Below are 27,637 nucleotides of genomic sequence, written 5' to 3'. Positions count from 1 at the left end.
GACATCTTCTGCCTGTCAATTTGGATTTCTGATTGTGGTTTTCCTATTCCATCCAACCCAGTTGGAAAAGTCCCCCAGGAATGTCTGCTTTGCAGACAAAACTTAAATCATTCCTTTTTCTCCCACGGTGGCATTTGGAGAAGTGGTTACTCTCACATGCCGTTTGGCAGGTGGGTTTTATTGGTCTGCTGTTTCAAGAGGCAAGTGATTATCGTTGTTGATGGGCACACCAGATGCTCCTTGCTTTTTCCTTCATGGCTGAAAATGTGCTTCAGACATGGGACTGTAGATGTATGAACTGCTCCCTGGTGCTTCAGACACGGAGCTATAGATACACAGAACTACTTACACTTAGTTCCTTTCTGTGGGACATGTACCCAGTGGTGGTGTTGCTGGTGCACGGTATGGTTCTGTTTTCTGAAAATTTTGACATTAGCAATAATTTCACATACCTAGGGTCTACAGGATGATGTCTCGGTGCATGTCTGCACTGTGTCCTGTTGAAAAATGGGATAATCAGCATTTCCCTTTCTTTGTCACTATTTTATGACAGAAGGCCTGGAATTTCTTTTGTGTGTTCATGTAACATATACTAGGTTATTGTGAGCTAGTCTCCTCACTGTGCTGTGTAACGATAGGAACTTATTCCATTGATCCGACTCTGATATTGTGCCCCTCATCGAAACTCCCTTCATCCGCCGCAGTGCCTGCCATCCTTTATTCATCATTATGCAGTCAGGTTCTTAGCTTGCGTATGTGAAGCCGTGCACGTGTTACTTGTCTTTCTGTGTCTGGCCTTTTTCACTTAACATGATATCCTCCAGTTGCATACATTTTGCTGCAAAGGACAGGATTTCATTTTTAAATGGCTGAATAGTATTCCATTTGGTAGATACACAACAAATTCTTGATCTCTTTATCAGATGATGGATTCGTTGGTTGATTCCATAATTTGGCCGTTGTTAACAGTGCTGCAGTAATCATGGTGGAGCAGGTGTCTCTTAGATCCAGTGATTTCATGTCTTTTGGATGTATACAGAGTATTGAGATTGTCGAGTCATATGGCAGTGCTATTCTTAGTTTTTAAGAGATCTCCACGGTGTTTTCCTCAGTGCTTGTACTCATTTGGATTCCCACACTCAGTATAGGAGAGTTCTCCTTTCTCCATATCCTTGCTAGAATTTTTTACTTTTTCTTTTTGATAGGCATTCTAGCGTTATGAGGTGATATCTTTTTGGGGTTTTGATTTGCATTTCTTCTTTTAAAAAAAAAAAAGATTTACTTGAGAGGCAGAGTTACAGACAGAGAGGTAGGCACACAAAGGTCTTCCATACACTGGTTCAGTCCCCAGATGGCCACATTGGTGAGAGCTGAGCCCATCCAAAACCAGGAGCCAGGAGCTTCTTCCCAGGTGGTTGCAGGGACCCAAGCACTTTGGCCATCTTCCACTGCTTTCCCAGGCCATATGCAGAGAGCTGGATCAGAAGAACAGCCAGGACATGAACCAGTGCCCACATGGAACGCCAGCCCTGTGGGCGTAGGCTTAGCCTAGAATGCTGCAGTGTGGGCCCCTATTTTCATTTCTCTGATGGCTCGTAATAGTTTTTTTCATATATTTGTTGGTCATTTCCTTTTTTTTTTTTTTCTTTTGAGAATTGTCTTTTTAGGCCCCTTGTGCCCATTTCTTAACTGTATTGGATGCTTGATTTTGAATTTGTCGAGTTCCTGATATTCTGGCTATTAATCCTTTGTTGGATAAGTAAGTAGTTTGCAAGTATTTTATCCCTTTCCATTGGTGGTTTATTCACTCTGTTACTGTTTTCTTTGCTGTACAGAAGCTTCAGAGTTTGATCTAGTTTTACTTTTGCTACCTGAACTTCTGGGGTTTTAAACAAAAAGTCATTGCCTCTGCCTCTTTTAAGAGGTGTCTCCCTATGTTGTATTCCAGCAATTTCGTATTTTCGGGTCTTTGATCCATCTGAGTTGATTTTTATATGTTGTGAAAGACAGGCATTTAATTTCATTCTTCTATATATGTCTATCTAGTATTGTCAGCACCACTTATTGAAAAGACTTCGGGATTTTCATCAAAAAATCAGGTAGCTGTTATGTATGTATGTTTGTATTTATATATTTTTTTCTCTTTTCATTGATCTTTGTATCTATTTTCATGCCAGTTTCATCCTATTTTAGTTACTATAACTTTGTGAAATCAGGTATTGTTATGCCCCCAGGTGTGTATAGGATCACTTTGACTTCTCTGGGCCTTCTCTGGTTCCATATGAATGTTAGAAGCTTTTTTTCTGACGGTTTAAAGAATGTCATTGGTATTTGGATAGGACTTGCATTGAATCTGTAGATTTCCTAGGGAATATGAAGATTTAAATGTTAATTCTTCTAATTCATGAACAGGGGATGTCTTTACATTTTCATGTGTCTGACGATTTATTTCAGCAGTGCTTTATAATTTTATTGTGATCTTTCACTTATTTGGTTGTATTTATTACTAAATATTTAATTTTTGTAGCTGTTATAAATTTAGGTTTCTTTTTTCCTGTTTCCTATTTTTTATTTAAAATATACAAATTTCATATACTTCATATATAGAGGTTCAGGAAGATGGTGATACTTTCCATTCAACTCTCCATCCCACCTCCACCCTCCTTCCTTTTCCCTCTCCTCTTCCCATGCTTACTTTTTACAAAGATCTTAAACTAACCTTTTCAGAGGATCATTATTGGTGTGTAAGAATGCAACTTTTTTTTTTTTTAACATTGATTTGGTATCCTGTGACTTATTGGTTTATCACTTCCAACATATTTTGACTGCGGTGTTTTAAGTTTTTCCGTCTAAAATCAGGTCTTCTGAAAAAACAGGTATTTTGATTTCCTCCTTCCCAATTTTCATCCTTTATTTCTTTACTTTACCTGAGTACTCTGGTGAGTACTTGAGATACTGTATTGACTAAGAATGGTCTATGTGGAGTTCTTATCTTGCTCCAAAACTCTGATGAAATATTTTCAGCTTTTTCCCATTCAGTATGATATTGGCTATTGTTTATCATTTAGCTTTGATAATTTTGAGCTATATTTCTCCTGTACCTTGTTAGTAGAATTTTTTTTTATCATTAAGGGATTTTGAATCTTGTGACGGGAGCATTCCCTGAATCTGTTGAGATGTTCATTTATTTTTTGTTGTTCGTTCTGCTGATGTGATTTCATTGATTTTTTTTTTATAGATGCTAAACCACACTTGCATTCCTGTGATAAAACATACTTCTTCATATTACATGTTGTGTGTGTGTTTGTATATATGCATATATCATACATATGTGTATATATGTATATATCATACATATGTGTATATATATATATCATACGTGTGTGTGTGTGTGTGTGTATATATATATATGGTATCTTTTTGATGCATTGTTGCATTCATCACGTTTGCAAAGACTCACAGCCTAGAAAGTGGTTGAAATAAGAAAGCTTGAAATCACTACCCATGCTTTTTCAATCCCAGAAAATCCAAAACATTTTCCCTAGGCCACAGAGTGACAGACTATACTAAAGAAAATATTCAAAACCTAATTCCAGGGACTGGCACCGTGGTGTAGTAGGCTAAACCTCCACGTGCAGCATTGACATCCCATATGGGTACCAGTGCATGTCCTTCCTACTCCTATTCCAATCGAGCTCTCTGCTATGGCCTGGGAAAGCAGTAGAAGATGGCCCAAGTGCTTGAGCCCCTGCACCCATGTGGGAGACCTGGAGGAAGCTCCTGGATCCTGGATTCAATTCGGCCCACCTTTGGCAGTTGTGGCCATTTGGGGAGGGAAGCAGTGGATTTAAAACCTTTCTCTCTGTCTTTCCCACTCTTTGTCTATAACTCTCTCAATTAACTAAATAAATCTCCCCCCCCCAAAAAAAATTGCTTCCAATGACAGTAAACCTTTCTGTATAGATAGAACAATGTGAAATTCCTTCTGTATGGATAAGAATAAGTTGCATGGTCTAGTTTTGTATTCATTCAATAAATGTTTCTTCATATATTTCAAACTGAACCATTAAAAATTCATAAATTGGGAATTTAAGTCAAATGAATACAGTCTCATATAAATTTCAGCCTGTCAATGGACTTCCTTGGATGCTGGAGACTGCCCCTCTGCACCTGGATTCTGGAATCCTTCGGGCGGGCACCCGTCCTTCTCTTCTCTGACTTCTCTTTCTATTTACACTCCCCAGATCATTGAGATGATAAATAGCATAGGACTCAGGGGAGATTCTCTATCTCCCTGAATTTCAGATGTCTCATCTGTAGAATTATTTTTAAGTTTTTTTTTTTTTAAGGTGGAAGTAATTTAAAGTATAATGCCATGATGTACACACTAGGTGCTCCAGAAATTAAAAAAAGTATGTTTACCTCAGGAAAATAAAATTAGGTTTAACTAGGAAACTGAACGTCAAAGAAGGAAAACAAATCATCACTGAACAACAGAACAGCCATTGTAGTTTTTTTGTTTATAAGCTGGGTCCCCTTTTTGTTTTTGAAATCCTTCTTGTGATTCAGCTGACCTTTCCTTTTTTTATTTTAAGGGTTTTATTTTATTTTCAGTTAGTCTTAACAGATTCAATATAGTTCATAGATACAGTTCTTGGGAATAATAGAGGAAGGAGGAGAATGGGTGGGAGAGTGGATGGGAAGAAGGGTAGGGTGGGAGGTATCACTATGTTCCTAAATTTGTATGTGTGAAATACATGAATTTTATTTACCTTAAATGAAATCTAATGAAAATGTTAAGTGAACAAATGTCATGTATTTAATATATATGCAGACTTAGGAGCATAGTAATGTTTCTTCCTGGTCTCCCACATGGTGGGCATAGGGGCCAAAAAACCTGGGCCATTCTTTTCTGCTTTCCAAGGCACATTAGGAAGGAGCTGGATCAGAAGTGGAACAACTGCTACTCGAACCAGCACTCATATGGGGTGCCAGTGCTGCAAGTGGCAGCTTAACTCCCTACACCACAAAGCCAGGCCCAGTTCCCCTTTCATAGCAGCTGTCACAGTTACAGTTTTACATTTTTAGTGGGGTGATTGCATGAATAACCATCTCCGGTGCTCTTCTCTAGCATCAGGGTGTTCATAATGCACCCGTCATCCAGTATTTTGTGTGGTATGAACACTGTGAGTTTTTTAAGAAAGATTTTGTTTAATGAATACAAATTTCATAGGTACATCTTTAGGAATATAGCAGTTCTTGCCCCCATACCCACCCTCCCACCCCCCAGTCTCATCCCACCTCCTGCTCCTTCGCCCATGCCATTCTTCATTAATACTAACTTTTACTTATCTTTATATACAGAAGCCCAACTCTATATTAAGTAAAGATTTCAACAGTTTACCCTAATGCACACACACGAAGTATAAAGTACTGTTTGAAGACAAGTTTTACAGTTAATTCTCATAGTACAACTCATTAAGGACAGAGGTCCTACATGGGGAGTAAGTGCACAGTGACTCCTGTAATGTTGATTTAACAGTTGACACTCGTATTGATGACATCAGTAATCACCCGAGGCTCTTGACATGAGCTGCCAAGGCTATGGAGGCATTTTGAGTCCACAAACTCTGGCAGTATTTAGACAAGGCCATAAGCAAAGTGGAAGTTCTCTCCTCCCTTCAAAGAAAAGCTCATCCTTCTTTGATGGCCTCTTCTTTACCCTGGAACCTCATTCACAGACATCCTTCATGGTGATCATTTTTTTTTTTTTTTTGCCACAGTATCTTGGTTTTCCATGCCTGAAATGCTCTCATGGGCCTTTCAGTCAGATCCAAATGCCTTAAGGGCTGATTCTGAGGTCAGAGTGCTGTTTAGGGCATTTGTCATTATGTGAGTCTGCTGTGTGGACTACTTTCCATGTTGGATCATTCTCTCCTTTTTAATTCTCTCTATTGTCATTAGCAGACACTTGGTCTTGTTTATGTGATTCCTTTGACACTTCATCCTATCTATATGATCAGTTACACACCTAATATGATCACTTTGATTAGTAAGGTGGCATTAGTACCACCCAGCTTCATGTGATTTGGAGTCCCATGGCAAGTTTTTAGCTTTACCCTTAGGGGTAAGTCCATGGGAACTTTTTGCTGAACTGTACATCTCTTCTCTTTCTTATTCCATTTCTTATTTTTTTTAACTGGGATCTATTTTCAAATGGATTTAAACATCTATGATTAATTCTATGTTAAGTAAAGAGCTCAACCAGTGGCATTAAGTAGAAAAAAGAGCATAGTGAAAACAATAAAAGCATAAACTATTTCTCGACAGTCAAGACAAGGGCTGTTCAAGTCATTGCTTCTCTTAGTGTCAATTTCACTTCTAGAGGTTTCCTTTTAGGTGTCCTGTTAGTTGTCACAGATCAGGGAGAAAGTGATATTTGTCCCTTTGGGACTGGCTTATTTCACTAAGTATGGTGTTTTCAAGATTCCTCCATTTTGTTTCAAATGATGGGATTTTTTTTTTTTACTGCAATGTAGTATTCCATAGAGTACATATCCGTTAATTTCTCTATGCAGTTTTCCATTGATTGGCATTTAGGTTAATTCCATGTCTTAGCTATTGTGAATTGAGCTGCAATAAACATGGAGATACAGATAGCTCTTTTGTGTGATGATTTCATTTCTCTTTGGTAACTTACAAGGAGTGGGATGGCTGGGTCATATGGTAGGAATATATTCAGACTTCTGAGGTTTCTCCAAAGTGTCTTCTATAGTGGTTTTCACCAGTTTGCATTCCCACCAACAGTGGATTAGGGTACCTTTTCCCCTACATCCTCACCAGCATTTCTTGTTTGCTGATTTCTGTATGTGAGCCATTCTAACCGGGGTGAGGCAAAACCTCATTGTGGTTTTGATTTGCAGTTCCCTGATGGTTAGTGATCCTAAACATTTTTTCATGTGTCTGTTAGCCATTTGGATTTCCTCTTTTGCAAAATGTTTGTTTAAGTCCTTGGCCCATCTCTTAACTGGGTTGTTTTTTGTTGTTATGGAGTTTCTTGATCTCTTTGTAGATTCTGGTTATTAATCCTTCTTAAGTCATATAGTTTGCAAATAATTTCTCCCATTCCTTTGGTTGCCTCTACACTTTCCTGACTGTTTCTTTCGCCATACAGAAAGTTCTCAATTTGAAGTAATCTCATGTTTAATTTTGGCTTTGACTGCATGCACCTCTGGGGTATTTTCCAAGTACTCTTTGCTTGTGCCAATGTCTTGCAGGGTTTTTCCACTGTTCTCTAATAATTTGATGGTGTTGCGTCATAGATTTACATCTCCAATCCATGTTGAGTGGATTTTTGAGTAAGGGGATAAGGTAGGGGCCTTGCTTCATACTTCTGTGTATGGAAGTCGAGTTTTTCCAGCACCATTTCAGGAAGAGACTGTCCTTGCTCCTGGGATCGGTTTTTTGGCTCCTTAATCAAATATAAATTGGGTGTAGATGTGTAGATTGATTTCTGGTGTGTCTAGTCTGTGTGTTTCATTGTTCTATCCATCTGTTTTTGTACCAGTACCAGACTATTTTGATTATAACTGCCTTGGAGTATGTCTGGAAAACTGGTATTGTGATGCCTCTGGCTTTATTTTTGTTGTATAAGCTGACTTGAGCTATTTGAGGTCTCCTGTGTCTTCATATGCATTTCAGCATCATTTTTCTAGATCTGAGAAGATTGTCTTTGGTGTTTTGATCAGTATTGCATTGAATTTTTAAATTGATTTCAGAAGAATGGACATTTTGATGATATTGCCTCTACCAAACCATGAACATGGAAGGTTTTTCCATTTTTTGGTATCTTCTTCTATTTCTTTCTGTAATGTTTTGTTATTCTCATTGGAGAGATCTGTGACATCCTTGCTTATATTTATTCCAAAGTATTTGACTTTTTGTAGCTATTATGAATGGGTTCGATCTTAGAAGTTCTTTCTCAGCTGGAATTGTTTGTGTATACAAATGCTGTTGATTTTTGTGTGTTGAATTTATATCCTGCTACTTTACCAAACTCTCCTATAAGTTCCGGTAGAGTCTTGGTGGCATTTTTTTGAATCCCCTACGTATAGAATGATGTCATCTGTAGCTAGGAAATTTTGATTTCCTCTTTTCTAATTGGTATCCGTTTGATTTCTTTTTCTTGCCTTAAGGCTCTGGCTGAAACTTCCAGGACTATATTGAGTAGCAGTGGTGAGAGTGGCCATCCCTGTCTGGTACTGTATCTCAGTGGGAATGCTTCCAAGTTTTGCCCAATTTGCTTAGAGTTTTCGTCATGAATGGCTGTTGTATTTTATCAGATGCTTTCTCTGCATCTATTGAGATAGTCATATGGTTTTTGTCAGCATTTTTCTAATGTGATGTATCACATGGATTGATTTGTGAATGTTAAGCCATCCCTGCATACCAGGGATGAATCCCAGTTGGTCTGGGTGAGTGATCTTTCTGATGTTGGATTCAATTGGCTAGAAGTTGTTGAGGATTTTTGCATGTATGTTTTTCAGGGAAATTGGCCTGTAATTCTCTTTCTCTGTTGCATCTTTTTCAGGTTTAGGAATTAAGGTGGTGCTGGTTTTGTAGAATGAATTTGGGAGGATTCCCTCTCAACTGTTTTGAATAGCTTCAGAAGAATTGCAGTTAATTCTTCTTTAAATGTGTGGTAGAATTCAGCAGTGCAGCCATCCAGTCCTGGGCTTTTCTTTGTGGGGAGGGCCTTTATTAATGATTCAACTTCTGTCTTGGTTACGAGTCTGTTTAAGTTTCCTATGTCTTCATGCCTCAATTTAGGTAGCTTATATGTGTCTAGGAATTTCTTCTACATTTCCCAGTTTGTTGGTATACAGCTCTTTGTAGTCATTTCTGATGATTTTGTTTTATTTCTGTGGTGTGTGTTGTCCATTTCCTTTTTCATCTCTAATTTTATTGAATTGGGTCTTTTTTTTTTGGTTAGTTGGGCAATGGTGTGTCAGTTTTGTTTATTTTTTTAAAAAAATTAGCTCTTCGTTTTGCTGATCTTTTAAATTTTTTAATTCAATTTTGTTGATTTCTCCTCTAATTTTTTTCTTGTTTCCTACTAGTTTTGGGTTTGGTTTACTGTTGTTTTTTCCAGATCCTTGAGATGCACGTAGCTCATTTATTTGGTGCTTTTCCAGTTTTGTGATTTCGGCAGCTATTGCTATAAACTTTGTTTTTAACACTGCTTTGCTATATCCCATAAGTTTTGATATGGTATGTTGTTGTCTTCCTTTGTTTCCAGAAATTTTTTGATTTCTCTGTTGACTTGTTGTTTGACCCACTGTTCATTCGGGAGCATGTTGTTCAGTCTCCATGTTTGTATATGCTCTAGAGATTCCTGAGTTGCTGATTTCCAGCTTCATTCCATTGTGGTCTTAGAAGACGCATGGTATGATTTTGATTTTTTTGGAATTTGCTAAAACTTCCTTTATGGCCTCATATGTGGTCAGTCCTAGAGAAAGTTTCATGCACTGCTGATAAGAATGTGTATTCTGCGACTGTAGGGCGAAAAGTTTTCTAGATCTCTGTTAGGTCCATTTGGTGTATAGCGTCGATTAAATCTGCTCTTCTCCTGTTGATGTTCTTTCTGGTTGATCTGTCCATTGCTTAAAGTGGAGTAGTGAAGTTCCCCATTACTATTGCACTGGAGTCTAAGTCTCCCTTTAAATCCTTTAACATTTCTTTTAAATAGCCAGTTGCCCTGTGATTAGGTGCATATATATTTATAGTAGTTACATGTTCCTGTTGAATTGATCCCCTAATCATTACATAGTGCCCCCCCTCTTAAAGATTTATTTATTTGATAAAAGATCTGTCTGCACTTCAGTGTTTATTGCAGCTCAATTCACAATAGCTAAAACATGGAATCATCCTAAATGCCCATCAACAGTAGACTGGCTAAAGAAATATGGAATATGTACTCTATAGAATACTATACAGCAGTAAAAAATGAAATTTGGTCATTTGAAACAGAATGGAGGAATCTAGAAAACACCATACATAGTGAAATAAGCCAGTCCCAAAGGGACAAATATCATATGTTCTCCCTGATCAGTGACAACTAACTTAGCATCTAAAAGGAAATCTGTAGAAGTGAAATGGACACTATGAGAAACAATGACTCGATCAGTGCTTGTCCTGACTGTCAAGGAAAAACTTACTGTTTTATTCCCTTTAGTATTTTTTTTTCTACTTAATACTATTGGTTGAACTCTTTCATTTACACACAAATATTCTTAGGTGTTTAAATTTAACTGAAAAGTGATCCCTGTTAAATATAAGAGTGGGAATAAGAGAGGGAAGAGATGTATAGTTTGGCACATGTTCTCTCGGACTTACCCCAATGGTAGAGCTAGAAATGTTCCATGGGATTCCCAATCAGTGCCATCAAGGTGGCATGTACCAATGCCATCTTACTAGCCAAAGTGATCAGTTTCAGTTCATAATTGATCAAAAAGATAGGATTAAATGTCAAAGGGACCACATAAACAAGACTAGTGTCATAAATAAGAGTGTCAATTGTTATATCAACAACAGGAGTCACTGTACACTTGCTCCCCATGTAGGATCTCTGTCCCTAATATGTTGTACTATGCAAATTAATGGTAAAACTAATCTTCAAACAGTACTATATACATTGTGTATCTGTGTAGGTGCAAACTGTTGAAATCTTAGTATATACCAAGTTGACCTTCTGTACATAAAAATAATTGAAAATGAATCTTGATGAAGAATGGGATAGGAGAGGGAGTGGGAGATGGGAGGAAGGTTATGGGGGGGAAAGCCGCTATAATCCAAAAGTTGTGCTTTCAGAATTTATATTTATATTTAAAAATAAAAGTTTTTAAAAAAGAAAAAAGAAGATTGATTTATTTGAAAGAGTTACATAGAGATGGCAGAGGCAGAGAGAGAGAGATCGGGAGAGAGAGAGAGATCGGGAGAGAGTGGTCAGTCAGTCTTCCATCTGCTGGTTCACTCCCCAATTGGCTACAATGACTGGAGCTGTGCTGATGGACTTGGGCCACCTTTCTCCTGCTTTCCCAGGCCATAGCAGAGAGCTGGATTGGAAGTGGAGCAGCGAGGTTTCAAACCGGTGTCCATATGGGATGCTGGCGCTTCAGACCAGGGCGTTAACCCACTGTGCCACAGCACCAAGGCTATCCTTTGTCTCTTTCAACAGTTTTTGTGTTAAAGTCTATTTTGTCTAATATTAGGATGGCTACACTACCTCCTTTTGGATTCTGTTGGCATGGCATATCTTTTTCCACCCTTACACTTTCAGTCTGCATGCATCTTTCTTGATGAGATGTGAATCTTGTAGGCAGCAAATAGATGTTTTTTTAAATCCATTCAGCCAGTCTGTGCCTTTTAATGGGGGAGTTGAGGCCATTTATATTCAAGGTGACTATTGATATGTAATCACTTTTTCCTGCCGTTTTTCCAAAAATATTCCCATTTTTTAGTTTGAATTTTCTTTGAGCTTTCACTGATTGATTTTCTTCCTTCACCTTCTTCCATAGTGATGACAGTGTTTCTGTGTGCGACTCATCCTTAAGCATTTTTTGTTGGGCTGGACAGGTGGCAACAGATTGTTTTAATTTCTCTTTGTTAGGGAAGGTCTTTATTTCATTTTCATTCATAAATGAGATCTTTTTGCAGGGTATAATATTCTGGGATGACAGTTTTTTTCTCTTAAGACTTGGACTAAGTTTCACCATTCTCTCCTAGCTTGTAGGGTTTCTGATGAGATGTCTGCTGTGAGTCTAACTGGAGATTCTCTGAAAGTAATCTGGCGTTTCTCTCATGCATGTTTTAGAATCTTCTCTTTAGGTTTTACTGTGGTGAGTTTGATTACAGTGTGTTGTGGTGAGGGTATTTTTTGGCCATGTCTATTAGATTTCCTGTATGTTCCCTGTACTTGGATGTCTTTTTATCTCTCCAGACTAGGGAGGTTTCTGTTAATATTTCCCTAAAAAGGCTTTCTAATCCTTTCTCTCTCTCCATGCCTTCAGGAACTCCTAGAACCCAAATGTGTGTGTGTGTGTGTGTGTGTGTGTGTGTGTGTGTTTATAGTATCCTGTATATTCCCAACCGTGTTTTTTAGGTTTCTAATTTCCTCTTCTTGTCTTTGGTTTGACTGTATTCTTTCCTGTGCTTTGTCTTCTAAGTCTTATAGTCTTTCTTCTGCTTCACCAATTCTATTGTTAAGGCTCTCAGTTGCATTTTTGTATTTGTTCTGTTGAATTCTTCGTTTCGTTTGGATTTCTCCTTCTGATCTCAATTTCATGGGAGAAATTTCCTTTCATATGCTGTATGGATTTCAGTAGTTTGTGCGTTTGCTTCTGATTATTTCTGTGTAATCTTATGATCAATTTTTTGAGCTCCGTTTCTTGCATTTCTTCCATCTCATCATCTTCACAATCTAGCATGGAAGCATTGTGTTTTTTTGGGGACTTCATGTTGTCTTCCTCCTTCTTGTTTCTTGAATTGCTGCATTTGTTGTTTGGCATTTGTGGAGATACTCATTGTTCTTTTTTTTTTTTTTCCTTTTTTGCTCTGGTGTGTTTTATATTTGTACTGTGACTGTGTAGATAAGTGGAATGTCTGCTTTTGAATCTCTATAGAGGCTTGTAGTGGATGTGGCCTGAGAGCTCTGTTCAGTTCTCCAGGGTTAAGGGCATGCCTATGTTGACACACCCAGGTTGGGCATGATAAATCTCGCTCTCTCTTTTTTATCAGAAGGGAAAGTTTTTCTGCTCAGCTGAGCTCCTCTCCTTAATGGAGTCCAGTACCTCAGCGCTAGCCCCAGTGGCTATAATATTCATCCACTCTGTCCCAAGGAGCACACAAAGGATCTGTGCAGTCCTCAGTGTAAGTTCAGATTCTCCAGCGATGTCTCTCTCCAGGTAACCAGGAAGCCCTGAGCGTGTGGAGTCTCCCAGTGTGAGTGCCCAGAGTCCCAGCCATGCTCCCTCCCACACTCCCTCAGTTTTTTTCACAGTCCCAGTACAGAAGCCTCACATAGTCACAGGCTCCTATCCCCCTGTTAGTTCTCCCCACCAGTCAGGGTCTGCACTCAACTAGTTGCTGGGCATGGACACGAGCTGGCACAGCTGTTACATATGTCCAAAACGACACCTGCTCTATCGGCTTGTTACAGGATGCCATTGTAAAGTGATTGTCCTTTTTCATTTCCCTCCTCTAGTTTAGCTGGTACACTATCCCCCATGGGGTTCCAAGCTGGGTTCCCTCTAGGTTCTTCTTGCAGCTATTTTTGCCACTGGCTTGGGCTGCTGTAGTCTTGTCTCACCCCCCCCCCCCCTTTCCAATGCTGGTGTGTAGGCTCTGCTGCTGGAGACCTGAGCCTGGGCACCCACACCATCTATGTATGTCCACCATGTCCCTTTAATTTTGGTAGTGTTTCCTTTGCTGTTTTCTCCCTAACTCTTCTCTGAGACTATACTCTGTCCACTTTTTTTAAAGCTATCTTCTCCTGGGCTAGAGCAGTAGGCTCCCTCCCTACTCTGCCATCTTGGAACCCAAGACCAAGTACTGTGAATGTGAAAACCAGAGCTTGACCATGTATGGGGCAAGTTTTCTTGCTTTTGAAAGGAGATACAAAATAACAGTGGTGGAAATGTGCTGATGGTGGAATGTGGGGCATGAGAAGAGTGAACACAGAGTACCTGTGTTCAGTCCTGCCTCTGCCTCTGCTTCTAATGCAGTTTGCTGCTAATGCGCATTCTGAGAGGCATCCATTGTTGATTCAAATACTTGGACTCTGCCACCCTCCCAGGAGACTTGGCTGGAGATCCAGGCTTCTGAACTTGGCCAAGTGTAGCCACAGCTGCTGTGGGCATTTGGAGAGTGATCCTGCAGATGGAAAACCACTTTCTTTCCCTATAGATTTCAAAAATTAGAGATAATTGAACAATGTAAAGGAATATGTTGCTGTGTGTTATGGATTGGTTATCAAAGTATTCGGCTCAGGAACTGGTGGGAGTCACCTCATATATTAAAAGTGGTTGGGGTCAGGCTGGTGCCATGGCTCACTATCTAATCCTCTGCCTGCAGCACCAGCACCCGGGTTCTAGTCCTGGTTGGGGCGCCAGTCCAGTCCAGCTCTCTGCTGTGGCCCGGGAAGGCAGTGGAGGATGGCCCAAGTGCTTGGGCCCTGCACCCACGTGGGAGACCAGGAGGAAGCACCTGATCCTGGCTTCGGATCGACGCGGCGCACCAGCCGTAGCAGCCATTTGGGGGGTGAACCAACAGTAAAGGAAGACCTTTCTCTGTGTCTCTTTGACTGTTTAACTCTGCCTGTCCAAAAAAAAAGTGGTTGGGGTCCTTGAAAGATGGCACTTTGATATTGAGTGTGATCAGACTGTGATGATGAACGGTTTGGCAGGAATAAGAGTATCCTACTTTGGTAATTTCCTCCTAAATTTCCTTTTATTACCACACGAGTCCTAATTATTTGGAATTAGATTCATATGAAGTACCATTTGTTTCTCAGGTATGTTTTATGAGATATGAATTTTCTTCTGTAAACATTGCTTTGTCTCCTTTAGACTGGCAGAGGACAGTGCAGCAGCCAACACACAAAACTACAATTTGCACATGGCTAAAGTCCGTGGTTATCTTACAGCATCCTGGGCACTTGACATCCGTGAAGTGGGAATTGGGTCTCTGCAGCAGGTGCTGCTTCTTGCATTTCCTGTTCATTTCTGTAGAGAGATGGAGGAGCTCCTTTGCTTGAGGTGAGTTCACCTGGAGAGTCATCATGGCTAGAAAGGCTAGTGAGTCTGTCATTTATTTATCTAGGTAGGATACTTTTAACATAATTGCTTTTAGTCTATAGCATTGGATTTTGAACTTAACTATTCATATACGCGTGGTATACTAGATGGCCCATTTAATCAATTGTTCAGACACATTTTTACCTATAAAGGATGATTGCAGATGCTTTCCTAGATTGACATGTATCGTTATGATACTCATACTTCATTTAAATGTATGAAATTCCCAATATATTGTGTAAACTTCTGAAGGTCTCAGTCACCCTGGGTGGAGAATGCTCATGCTTCTATGAACATTATACTGTTGAGCATCATTCTAGACATACTTTGCTATGAAATCAGAGCATTCCTCTTAGTTACTTCGGGAGTCTTTGAATAACTCCGAAGATACTTTCAGTTGATTAGATAAGTGTTAATTTACATCCCCCTTCCTCTCCTAACAACAGTTTTAAAGTATGCATTATTTTGAAATAAAAAATGTTATTTGGGTTTTGCTTAACAAATGTTGGATTGCAGTGCTATTATACACCTTTAGTCTTTATGTATTTAAACACCATGCTTAATACATTGCCTTCATCAATAGTGTCATAAGGTGTATTCTTTCTGTTATCACCTATTTTTTCCAAGGTCACTTTAAAATAAATTTTAGAATGTCTATTCTAATCTCTATTGTAAATCTTATCCATTTGATAATATTTTACTATAATTTTTTTTATATTTTATTTTTTCAATTTTTTTTTAACAGGCAGAGTGGACAGTGAGAGGGAGAGAGAGAGAGAGAGAGAAGGGTTTTCCTTTACTGTTGGTTCACCCTCCAGTGGCTGCTGCGGCCGCTGCACTGCGCTGATCCGAAGCCAGGAGCCAGGTGCTTCTCCTGGTCTCCCATGCGGGTGCAGGGCCCAAGCACCCGGGCCATCCTCCACTGCCTTCCTGGGCCACAGCAGAGAGCTGGCCTGGAAGAGGAGCAACCGGGACAGAATCCAGCGCCCAGACTGGGACTAGAACCTGGTGTGCCGGCGCCGCAGGCGGAGGATTAGCCTTTTGAGCCACAGCGCCGGCCAATATTTTACTATATTAATGTCTTAATAATAGATGTTGTCCTAAGGTCTTCATGTATGTAACTCATTTAATCTTCACCTTTATTAAGCAAATGCACATCCATTCATCAAAAATGACTTATTGAGCATCTGTGAGTGTGCAGAATACTGTGTGCCAAGTGCCAGGACGAATTCAGCAAGGTCCTGGCCTCTCTGGAACTTGAGATCTGAAAAGAGGAAAATACGTGACTGAGGATCATGCAGTAAGCAAACTGGTTCATTTAATTATGCATCTTTTTCTGTTTGTAATTATGCAAGATTGTGGTTTAACCGTAATTATAGCCAAATAATTATGGTATTAACCAAGATTACGGTTCTAATCCAATTGTGTGCTTTTTAAGAATAGAGGGGAATCTCTTGCATTCCTTCATCTCATAGTGCTAAACAAATAGATATCAATATGTAATGATGGTTACAGGAATGCTTTTATGAAACACCATAACCTGAGAGTTGTTGGAATTACCTAGTGGGATTTCAGGGGGCTAGAACAGATCACCCAACAAATGGAGTTTGCTGATAAGGGAATTACTCATACACAAATGGAAGTAGCGTTGATTAGGAGCAGTCAGACATCTAGGTTTCCAAATAGCCTCAGTGAGCTCTGTTAAGACTGAAACATTCAGTTGAACTCTAGGGCTGTTCAGTACCTCTAACACTTGAAACGTGGATTCAGAAGGAAAGCAGGCATGGTGTTTTAGTAAAACATGGAGATAAAAATTCTGGTAGTCTTTTTATGAAATATGTTAAAAAATTCTTCTAGAAAGCAGAGACTGCCTGAAACATTATATGTCAATTTGGTAAACAATGGCAATAATGAGATCTTCCCCAAAACACTCCATGACACTTTAAATGTCAGTCTTTCCTGTCTATATTTGGCAAAGCAATGATCTTATTATTACTACATATCTGATTAATTATAGTAGTGCATCTAGAAGTGAAGTCCAGAAAGTAATGCCCTAGAATGAAATGTTGGTCTCAGTAGTAGGAGATGGCAACCAGTCTGTTGTTTCCAGCTCCTTCTGTAGCACCGGTTTTGCTTTAGCTGAGCCATTCACCTTTAAAACAGCCCAAACTGGGTTCAGAAAGGTAGCAAAAGGAATGACAGGAAAGGCTGAAAACCTGAGAGCAAGGGCAGCTTCTGGGTTCTCATTGCAAATGTGTGGACCCTGAAAATCGTTATGAAGTAAGGGAGCTATTGACGTTAGTGAGCTTGATCATTTCAGGAAAAGTGGCAATGAAAGCTCTGTATGCCTTTTCACATCATGAGGTGTTTCACTAGGCATTCTGTGAAATGACATTTTTAAAGGTTGACATGCATTTTGTTCATTCCCTGTCAGCTAGCATCTTTAGCACAAATTCTTAGAGCTTTATATCATCTATGTGTTGCTGTACACTCTTGTGGGGTTTTCAATGTCCTATTTTATTTATTTAGTTGAAATTTAGAATGACTAAGGACAGAGGGAGAGAGAGGGATGGAGAGAGAGAGAGAGAGAGAGAGAGAGAGAGAGAGATATGTATACCTCAAAACCAGTGGTTCACTACCCAAATATCTACAATAGACAGCACTGGACCAAGTCAGATCAAGATCCTAGAACTACGGCAGGGCTTCCCACGTAAGTAGCTAGGGGCCCAAGTCCTTGGACCATAGTCCATTGCTTTTCTAGGTTCTCTAGTAAGGGGCTAGATAGAAGGGCAGCTGGATCTCAAATCAGCATTCCAATATGGAGTGTGGCATCACAAGTGGTGGTGGACTAATCCACTGCAACATCAAGCAAACTTGTCTCAACCTCCTGTGCTGGGAGGCTTCCCTTATGTAGAAGACATTTAAACCAAACGCTGAGGAGTCACGGCTGACATCCACACATTGCTCTACACAGAAAATGCAGCATTCTAAGAGTGTGGTGGGCCGCTGGTCTGGATTAGCTATCACTCAGTTTTTCTTATCATAGGTAGAGGAATGAACACCTGTTGCAGTTGAGCCCATCAACATCAGAAGTTGAGACTTAAACCACACCTGAACTTTGAGTGAGATGCTTTTCCTAGTGTTGTCAATCTGAGAAGCCAGCCTCTATGGGAAAGCTTAAGCAGAGTATACTCACCCATGAAATTTGGATTTTGCTACATTCAAACAGAGAATATCAACAGTAAGTATTTTTTGTTCTGTCTGTTTACTTTTTGAAAGTCCGAGTGATGCACATATGCATACATATACACATATATGCACACACGGAGGGGATAGAGAAAGAGAGGTAGGTAGATAGGTAGATAGATAGAGATATCAAAAATCTGTTCCCTCCTCCAAATGCCTGCAACAGCTAGGTCTGGGCCAGGCTGAAAAAAAGGATCATGGATCTACCCCCGGGTCTCCCACATGGGTAGCAATGAGCCCAAGAGCTTGGGGCATGATCCATCAGTCTCACAGGTACGTTTGCAGGGAGCTGGATTGGAAGCAGAGCAGCTGGGACTTGTACCACCATTTTGACTTGGGCATCACAAATGGTGGCTTAACCCACTGTGACACCAGGCTGACTCAATGAGTGTTTTGTTTCTCATGCAAATTTGTAGATAGCTAGAGTGGGTCTCTTTCACAGTTCTCATTCTGCCATTGGAGGGCTAGTGGCTACCCTGGACTCTTAAGATTAACTCAGAATCATTCACACTACCTTTCGCCAACGTTTCCATATTTGCCATGTCTCATGGCCAAGCCAGAGAGTACAGTTGTCTCTCTGGTCCTTGAGGATCGGTTGCACTCACCTGTGGATAATAAATTCCAAAGATACTCACATTCCTTATGTATAATGGTATATTACTTCCATTTCATCTGGTCATATATTCCTGCATACTCTAGACCAACTCTGGATGACATTATAATATCTAGTACAGTGTAAATCGTTAACTATTTTGGGGGGAGGACTGACAAGAAAAAGAATCTTTACATGTTGTTATCTTTCACTTTACTTGGGTAGGCCGAAACTTTACCTTGTAGCCTGAAACTGTCAGAGACAATATTGTGTGAGTGAATGACCATGGGTAACGTTAAGTATTTGACCTGTTTTTGACCCAGTAGTTGTCATTTGCCAGCCTTGTAACAGATCACAATTTACTCTTGGGCACCACTATTGAAGACTCCCCCAGCTCAGAGAGTTGTTGATTTCTTTCAAGTTTAAGCTCTCTTGAAAAATATCATGATTTGTTTTCATCCATACCATCTCACGTTGGAGATTTCTCCAAATTTATGTCAATTCCATATTTTTCTAAACCACAGCTTGCCATTTCTTTGAGGTATTATCTGGGAGAATTTTGATCTGAAAACTTGGGCAGGAAGGTTTTTAAAAATGTAGTATTTTGCTTAGAGTGTATAAAAAGGCTCATAGTAGAACAAGGGTTCCACACCTGTCTTGTTAATCATTTTCTCACTATATAAACATACGTGCTGAACGGAAGCTGCCTTTATAATTAGAATGCAGTGAAGCTTCTTCTGATCATTATCACGACCCTGTTTTAAAATATAGGCTCAGAGACCATTAGCATCATAGGGTACATATTCCCACAGAGACATTTTTCCCTTCTGCTTCCATTTGCAATTTCATTTCAATTGTAGTGTTTAATATTTTCCCCATGTCTTGTATGTGAAAGAACAGAATGGTGGTAGAATGCTACGCTGTAACGCCTAAATTCCCAACCAGGTGTGACTAATGCTGCCAGGTTTAAATTAAGATGAATTTCTTCAAGCTCACTAAGACTGTGATATTCAGCTTTTCGAGTAGGAAGTTCACATGGGGGATTTCTCAATTCAAGAATATTAACACACTGAGTAACACACTGCTTTGTTGTTTCTAGGTTCTTTATTTGAGTAATTTCATTTAATGTCATGCATTACTGAGGAAGCTGAACTGTGGGCTCGATGGGTGTCCCAGTTGTGCTGTAGTTTGACATTTCCATGGTCCCTCCCTTCATTCCCCAGCCAAGGAAGTTCATCCTGTGGCTTCCCAACAGCACATCCAATAAAGTGTTTCTGAACCATTTTCTTTTCACCTTTTGCATCCTTTGAGCAATTGAGTGTCCAGGACACAGGAGATTCCCTTCACATGCTTTCAAAATTTACCCATGTCTGATTGTGTGATTTCTATTTACACTTTCCTCAGGTGTTCCACTATTAGATGATTGACTAAAGATTGGAAGGAAACAGAAGACAGAAGCCTTTATCTTAATCTTTCTTTGCTTAAAGAATCCATCAGGTAAGATCTGTGACTGGTGTGAAACTGAATTTTCTATCTACTCAGAAAAGTATTCAAATGAGCATCAGATCCAGAGAGTCCTTGAGGAATTTGAGGAATTCTGTTTTGATTACTTGTAAATAATCTGTGAAATATCTGAAATTGTATTTCAAGTAATTTTGTTCACTATCACCATAATAAGCATTTATGTTGGAATAACTGTAGAATGGATACTCTCCTCTCTCTTTCAGATTTTTTATTTATATTTTGTAAAATTGGAACAGTAGGGATCCTTCCATTCTGCATCATTGAAAGCCAGCAGTATTTGCTGGTGCCTGTTTTTAAAGTGTACATAGAAAAGCTACCTTGTGTCTATGAGTGTTGACAATTGTGTTCCAGTCTGGCCAAAACCTTGTGACCCAGCAATAAGATCATAATAAACCATCTAGGTAGGAAAATGAGTTGACCTTCTGATAACCCAAGTCAACTTTTGTTACCATGTTACCTATTTTTGTCCTCTATCATTGGATCTATTTTTAAATAAGAGAAACATGGTGTATTTTCAGTTATTTGTATGAAATACATTTTCATCTATGTTTATTTGTGCCCTTTGCTATGCAACTTGTCTCCACAAAGGGACTTAACCAGATCAAAATCTTTTTTTTCAGTTGTCATTCATGTTCTGTGTTTGAAAGACAGAGAGGGTAACAAGTAGAGTTCTTCCATTTGCTGGTTCTTTGCTCAAGTTCCTGGAGTAGTGAGGGGGTAGATCAGGCTGATGCCAGGTTTAAAGAACTCAGCTCAGGTGTCCCACATTGGTGGCAGGGATCCAGGCACTTGAGCCAGCAGTCCTGCCTCCTAGAAGGAGTATATGTAGTAAGGTGGAATGGGCAGTTGATCTGGGACTTGATACTGGCACTGTGGTAGAAGATGCTGGCATCTTAACTGCTGAGCCAAACACCCGTTCTGAATCTATGTTGTCTTAGAATATTATCTGTGTACCCAAAACCCTGCAAGTATAAACTGGACAACCCCTAATCTAAGTCCATGCAAGAATACTATCTCAAACACCCTTGAAAACTGTCTGCATATGGATATACTTGCTGGAAGCCAAGAGGTAGGTGTGTATTTCTTTGTGATAAAGCAGCTCTTCTGATACCCAGCGAGCCCCAGAGGGGGAACCATCCAGCAGAGCGGCAGAGAAACCCTATCTAGACACTGAGAGAATACTTCCAGGGTTTCTGGAGTGCTGTTTGTGGGTCAGGCAGGCATCAGGGATTGAATTATCTTATTCCATGCTTTATCTCACACTTCATCACAACACTTTGAAAGTCATTATCTTCTTTTTACAGATATAAGAACTGAGATGCGGAAATATGAAGTAGTTTGCCAAAACTCAAACATCCATAATCTATCTCCAGTCCCAATTCCAAAGACCCTACTATTTTACCATCTGCCCTTGCCTCCCAGAGGTGAGGTGACAGGAGAGGGTCCCCTGCATCAGCACACAAGCTTAGCTGCAAGAAGAATAGAATGCTATGTACATCTCATTCCAAGTTGGAGAAGTGAAGACCAGGCAGTTACAATATTTGTGTATCCAATTGCCAGTCTACTCTATGAAGACATAAGGAATGGAGTAACTAACACCCTGCTCCCTCAGCACTGTTTCAATAGGCAGTATTGTGGCCGGCGCCGCGGCTCAATAGGCTAATCCTCCGCCTAGCGGCGCCGGCACACCGGGTTCTAGTCCCGGTCGGGGCACCGGATTCTGTCCCGGTTGCCCCTCTTCCAGGCCAGCCCTCTGCTGTGGCCAGGGAGTGCAGTGGAGGATGGCCCAGGTGCTTGGGCCCTGCACCCGCATGGGAGACCAGGAAAAGCACCTGGCTCCTGGCTCCTGCCATCGGATCAGCGCGGTGCGCCGGCCGCAGCGCGCTGGCCGCGGCGGCCATTGGAGGGTGAACCAACGGCAAAGGAAGACCTTTCTCTCTGTCTCTCTCTCTCTCACTGTCCACTCTGCCTGTCAAAAAAAAAAAATAGGCAGTATTGTGAGAAAATCTTTTTCGTGAGACGTTGCCTTGAGTAGTTTATGAGCCCAGGGTATTATAGTCATAGCATCACTACATTTCTTCCATCATGATTTTCTTCTCTCATTCCTTTATGCATTTTTGTAGCCAAATAGTGTGTTTAATTTGTGTTTACCGTATTATCCTATCCCCCTCTACTCTGTTTCAATCAACTTGAGAAACAGACATGGGAACTAGGAGATCTGATTTAATGTGTATGTTATCATCACCATTATTCATTTCTTTAGGAAGGCTGAGTAGGATATGCTTTATCGCTTTATCCTCCATTTTGTGATTTCTTTTGCTCATTTCTATAAACTATGGGAATGATGATTAATATTGGGAGCCTGATTTTCCACTGTGATGTTGGAACTCTGCCTTGAATGAAAAGATAGAGGACAGATGCAGCTAGAAGCAGCATTTCAGGGTGCACTTAGATATTTTACAATGGTTTTGATTTGTTCAAAAATGTTCTCAAATAGTATTCATTTTATGGACTTGGTTTTGTGACAGCACTTCCAATTTGGTGTTCCAGAATTGACTCATCTCAATGAAGTACCTGCCCTGTGCCATGGTCCTGAGAGGTAAAATATGACTTCCTATTCTTGCCAGCAGAGGGCAGCAAGGAACACTGGAGCAGGTGCTTGATATCAGCTACTGAGGATGTTTCCCTTGGTGGAGGCAAAGATGAGGGTGTTCAGAGGACCAACATGAGAAAGGATAATTACAGGGATTCAGGAGGGAGACCAGAACATATGGGGAGTGTAAGGGTTCTCCCAAGGGCTCATAACTGCCAGCACAAGTAGACATCTGGAGAGTCATTGATTATAACCTTTTCTTGGTATTGACTGCTATTCCCAGCCTGTCTGATGCCAAGGTGTGGCTGGCTGCCTAAGGTAACAGGCAACTAAAAGCATATCTGGGCACTAATACAGACTGGCTGCCTGTGAGTTATCAACAAGCTGCCCACAGAGGCCGAGGGGTCCAGAAGCAGCCCTGTGAGGGTGAAGGATGAATGGGTGTGAGGGCTCACCAAATCCAGCTGCAGAAGATACTGAGGCCCCGGGTACATGCCAGGAAGATGATTCTGCAAAATATATATACATGCATATGTATATAATACCAAGGATATTTTCCCCTTGTCTTGGGGGTGGGGGGCACTGCTTAGCTATGGAAACACTGTGTGATTTAGGACTTAGAGAGTTCTCACTTTACCAACTGTTAGGTATCTGGCCCCCAGTCACACAACTTCACTGAGCTTCAGTTTCTCCACCTGTCAAATGGAATTACTAATTTTTACCCCAGAAGCTGATGTTGAGGCAAGGGGAGGCTATATATAAACTACCTTGCAAGAAGCTTGACGTTTTGTCGTTGCTCAGTGGATTTGATTGCGTGACATATTCTCCCTCCTTTCTCTTTGGCCATGGACAAACATCCATGATAGTGTTCACTATTTTGGAAAATAATGTCTCCCTGTCTTTTCTAAGCAGCCTTGGTATTAAGCAAGAATTATTCTGTGAGTTAGCTTGCTAAATTTTCTATACTGTTATCCCATTTTATAGTTGCAGCAATCCTTTGAGGTGCACTATCATCTCTGTTGTGCAGGTGGAGACACTGAGACTCTTCTAGAATAACTCCTTTTACCAGCACCCTCTACATGGCGAATGCTGAAGGAGGGGGGGTTCAAAAACTACTTAGTTTGGTTGCAGCCCTCCTGCCAGTGTTGCTACAAAACCTTCTTTCCTGTGTAGATAGTTCATCACCATTTACTTTTTTAGAGGTTTAATTTATATATGTATGTATGTATGTATATATATTTGAGAAAATCAACTTTGAAGAACCCAAGCATAGTGCATCCTTTGTGAGCACTTAGACATTACTATAGCTTATGAGACATAGATAACATCCTCCACTTAATACATTAAAATGAAGTAAATCTTTGCAAACAAGTTTTACTATTAACTCTCATAATCCAACAATTTGAGGACAGAGGTCCTGCATGGGAAGTTAATGCACAGTGACTCCTGTTGTTAATTTCACAATTAACACCCTTATGTGTGATGTGAGAGATCACCCATTTAAACACTTAAGGGGGGAAATTGAATAAAAGAATTTTGTGTTTGTGATATGTTAAAATAACCTTATAATTGACACAGCATCACATTGATACTATCTCTCCATTTGGTATGTAGGGCCGAAAGGTCAGTGTTCAATGACAGAAGTGAAAATAGACTGCTATGGTCAGAGTTCTTCCCCTACCCACCCAGTTCTCCTGTTGAAGCCCTTACCTCCTTCTCTTTGTGTGCCATGCAAGGACACAGTGTGAAGATGGTTGTCTATAAGCCAGGAAAAGAGGCTGAGTCAGTGGGGCCCCATGCTCTTGGACTTTTCAACCTCCAAAACCGTCAGACAAGTAAACTTCTTTCTTTGACACATTACCTAGCCTAAGGGGTTTTGCTACAAGAACAGAAAATGGGTGAATCATGTATTCATTTTAATGTTGTACATATTATTTTTGTATAAAATATTATATAATTATACTAAAATATGCAAAGAAATAATATTGCACTATAGCTTTGAAATATATTGCCGCTTGGGCAAACTGGAGGGAAGGTTGCTGAAATCTCTCTGTGTTTCTTACAACTGCATGCAAATGAACCATCATCTCAGTTTAATTTTGAAGAATTGAATGATGGTGCCAAAATCTAGAAAACCACTATATCAGTTTGAGAGTTTGTCAGTTATGGCATGAGCCTTAGAACCTTGACATCACAATGATGGGTGATCTTGACTACTGCGGAACCCACAGTCTTCAGGGACTTGTTCATGGTCTCTGTTGAATAGTGTCGACAGAGTCTAGAGTTGTAACACATGGAAAGTAATGTTGTCAGAGCTTCTGGAAGTCATCCGCCAGTCCCCAGCGCAAGGTAGCCTTTTCCTGTACTACTTGTGATCATTTAAGCAGACTGGTCACCCCAGGAGGAGTTCTGTCCTGTTTTCCTTAAAACAGAGGAAGTAATTCCTGACTTTGGTGCTGGTTTCATGAGAAGCTACTTTTGTTCTTTGGTTTAGTGCTACTGAGCTCAAAAGAGCAGGCTTTGTATTGTCAGGGGAGACACTTCCTTGGCTTCATGGCAAAGAGTTTTCTCTGAAAAGATCTCGAAAGAGGCTGTCCTGTTTATGAAAGAGTTTTGTGTTCTGCTCAGTCTAACTGGTTTTACCTATTATGGCCACAGAGCCCCATTGGTACATGGTCCCAACTCAACCAGTTATATCTAAGCCTGGGTGATGTTAAGAAATGTTTGTGGATGTGTCCAGCATTATTTCATGTTGTCTAGCACTTCTCTCCCCTCGCCTCCCAATTTGAACACTAATTTAGATAAGAGAGGAATCATTTTACTAAGTGGGAATCAATGTATCCCTATTATGTAAATTGTCATGCTAACAGGGGACCACGTTACAATGACTTCTTTACCAATCGCTGTGTCATTTTGTTTTACATGTGATAGGCTGAAAATTGCCTTGTGTTCCCTCTTCTGAAACCATGTTGTAAGAGCTTGGTGAGTGACAGCTGTGGTGTCCATCTTAGTGTTCTTTACAGAGGGCAGTGTGGTAGTTGAATGGAAATACTCTTTAGAGATGTAAACTGCTTTAGAATATCAGGGGTATGTGATTTAATTTTCCTTTGAAAAGGCAGAAGACATGCCTGTTGCTTTTACTTAGAATGAATTAGCAGCAGATATGTATGGAGAACTTCACAGTTGAAGATTGCTTTCGATATTTTACTTTAAGTTGCACTAAAACCAGGCAGATTGATACTATTGTTCCAGATTACATGTTCTCTTTTATGATACATGCTCCCTTTCATACACAGCCAGTTAGAAACAGTCAGACTTTGAAATTTTCAATAATCTTCAGTACTTTCTTTTTTTATTCTTAAAATCTATCTATTAAGGGATACAAATTTTCATAAGTGCAACTTTAGGAGTATAGTTATTCTTCTCACTATATCAGTCCTCCCACCCACACTCCCATGCCTCATCCCCCTCATTCTCCCCTTCCCAGTTCTATTCTCCATTAAGATTCATTTTCAATTAACTTTGTACATAGAAGACCAACTCTATATTAAGGAAAGATGTCAACAATTTTCACACATACACACACGCACACATATGCACATACACAAACTGTTTGAAAACTGGTTTTACAGTTAACTCTCAATACAACTCATTGAGGACAGAGGTCCTGCATGGGGAGTCAGTGCACAGTGACTTCTGCTGTTAATTTTTTTTAACTTTTATTTAATGAATATAAATTTCCAAAGTACGATTTATGGATTACAATGGCTTCCCCCACATACCGTCCCTCCCACCCACTACCCTCCCCTTTCCCACTCCCTCTCCCCTTCCATTCACATCAAGATTCATTTTCGATTATCTTAATATACAGAAGATCAGCTTAGTATACATTAAGTAAGGATTTCAACAGTTTGCTCTCACACAGAAACATAAAGTGAAAAATAATAGATGATATTTTTTAAATGATGATGAAATCAGATCAGACCTATTGTCATGTTTAATCCCAGTGAGAGTCAAGTTGGGAGTTGATAATTTTTTTTTTTTTTTTTACAGAGGATCAGTTTAGTATACATTAAGTAAAGATTTCAACAGTTTGCACCCCCATAAAAACACAAAGTGAAATATATTGTTTGAGTACTCGTACCAGGGGATTCCAATTCTGCTGTTAATTTAACAATGAACACTCTCATGGATGACGTCAGTGACCACCCGAGGCTCTTGAAATGAGCTGTCTAGGCTATGGAAGCCTTTTTTAATAGAAAACGTTTATTTCATAAATACAGATTTCAAAAGGAAAACTTTTGGATTATAGCGTTTTTTTCCCCTATGGACAAGGCCATAAGCAAAGTGGAAGTTCTCTCTTCCCTTTAGAGATAAGTGCACTCTTCTTTGATTGCCACTTTTTTCCACTGGGGTCTACAGAGATCGTTCGTGTAGACTATGTTTTTGCCACAGTGTCTTGGCTTTCCATGCCTGAAATGCTCTCACAGACTTTTGATCCTCAATACTGCCAAGTGCACACCAGCAGAATCTTTCGTATGCACATTTCTGCTAACTGTGTATTCCACAGAATTTCAGCTTTTTCTTTCTCATGCTCCTCAGACGTGTTGCAGCCTTCGCTTATTGCTGATTGCAAATCCGCATTCCAATTTTTAGATGCTTATGGCAATGGCACCTAGTCTCAGGAAGCAACATTCTTTTTGTTAAAATAATAGAGGTACAACAATGACCAGAAACGGAGAGATTGAAAACCACAGGAATTCCTTGTTACGGACCTGTAGGGCACAGGTTTATTTGGGATTCTCTGGGTCCACTTCATAGGGTCCTCTA

General features: G+C 40.0%; 1 protein-coding gene across 22 annotated transcripts in view; it reads left to right on the top strand.

Annotated features, from left to right (window-relative positions):
• The window catches only part of LOC103346935 (rho GTPase-activating protein 20), an 84,362-nt gene that overhangs the window by 20,024 nt on the left and 36,701 nt on the right, over positions 1-27,637 (top strand). For 14 of the 22 annotated variants that reach the window (XR_016211608.1, XR_016211609.1, XR_016211611.1 and 11 more), the window contains 5 exons: positions 14,625-14,813; positions 16,000-16,152; positions 17,899-18,093; positions 20,095-20,187; positions 22,765-22,813. The gene's annotated coding sequence lies outside the window, so the exon portion shown is untranslated. Of the gene's footprint in view, positions 1-13,354; positions 14,317-14,624; positions 14,814-15,999; positions 16,153-17,883; positions 18,094-20,094; positions 20,188-22,764; positions 22,814-24,537; positions 24,643-25,738; positions 25,790-27,637 lie in introns of those variants that run through there. The other 8 variants (XM_089301963.1, XM_089301961.1, XM_089301962.1 and 5 more) reach the window with 5 other exon arrangements.

Source organism: Oryctolagus cuniculus, chromosome 8 (genome assembly GCF_051225735.1).
Source record: "Oryctolagus cuniculus isolate XC-2025 breed Fujian yellow rabbit chromosome 8, ASM5122573v1, whole genome shotgun sequence".
Taxonomy (NCBI): domain Eukaryota; kingdom Metazoa; phylum Chordata; class Mammalia; order Lagomorpha; family Leporidae; genus Oryctolagus; species Oryctolagus cuniculus.
This window is presented reverse-complemented; position numbering and strand designations above follow the sequence as displayed.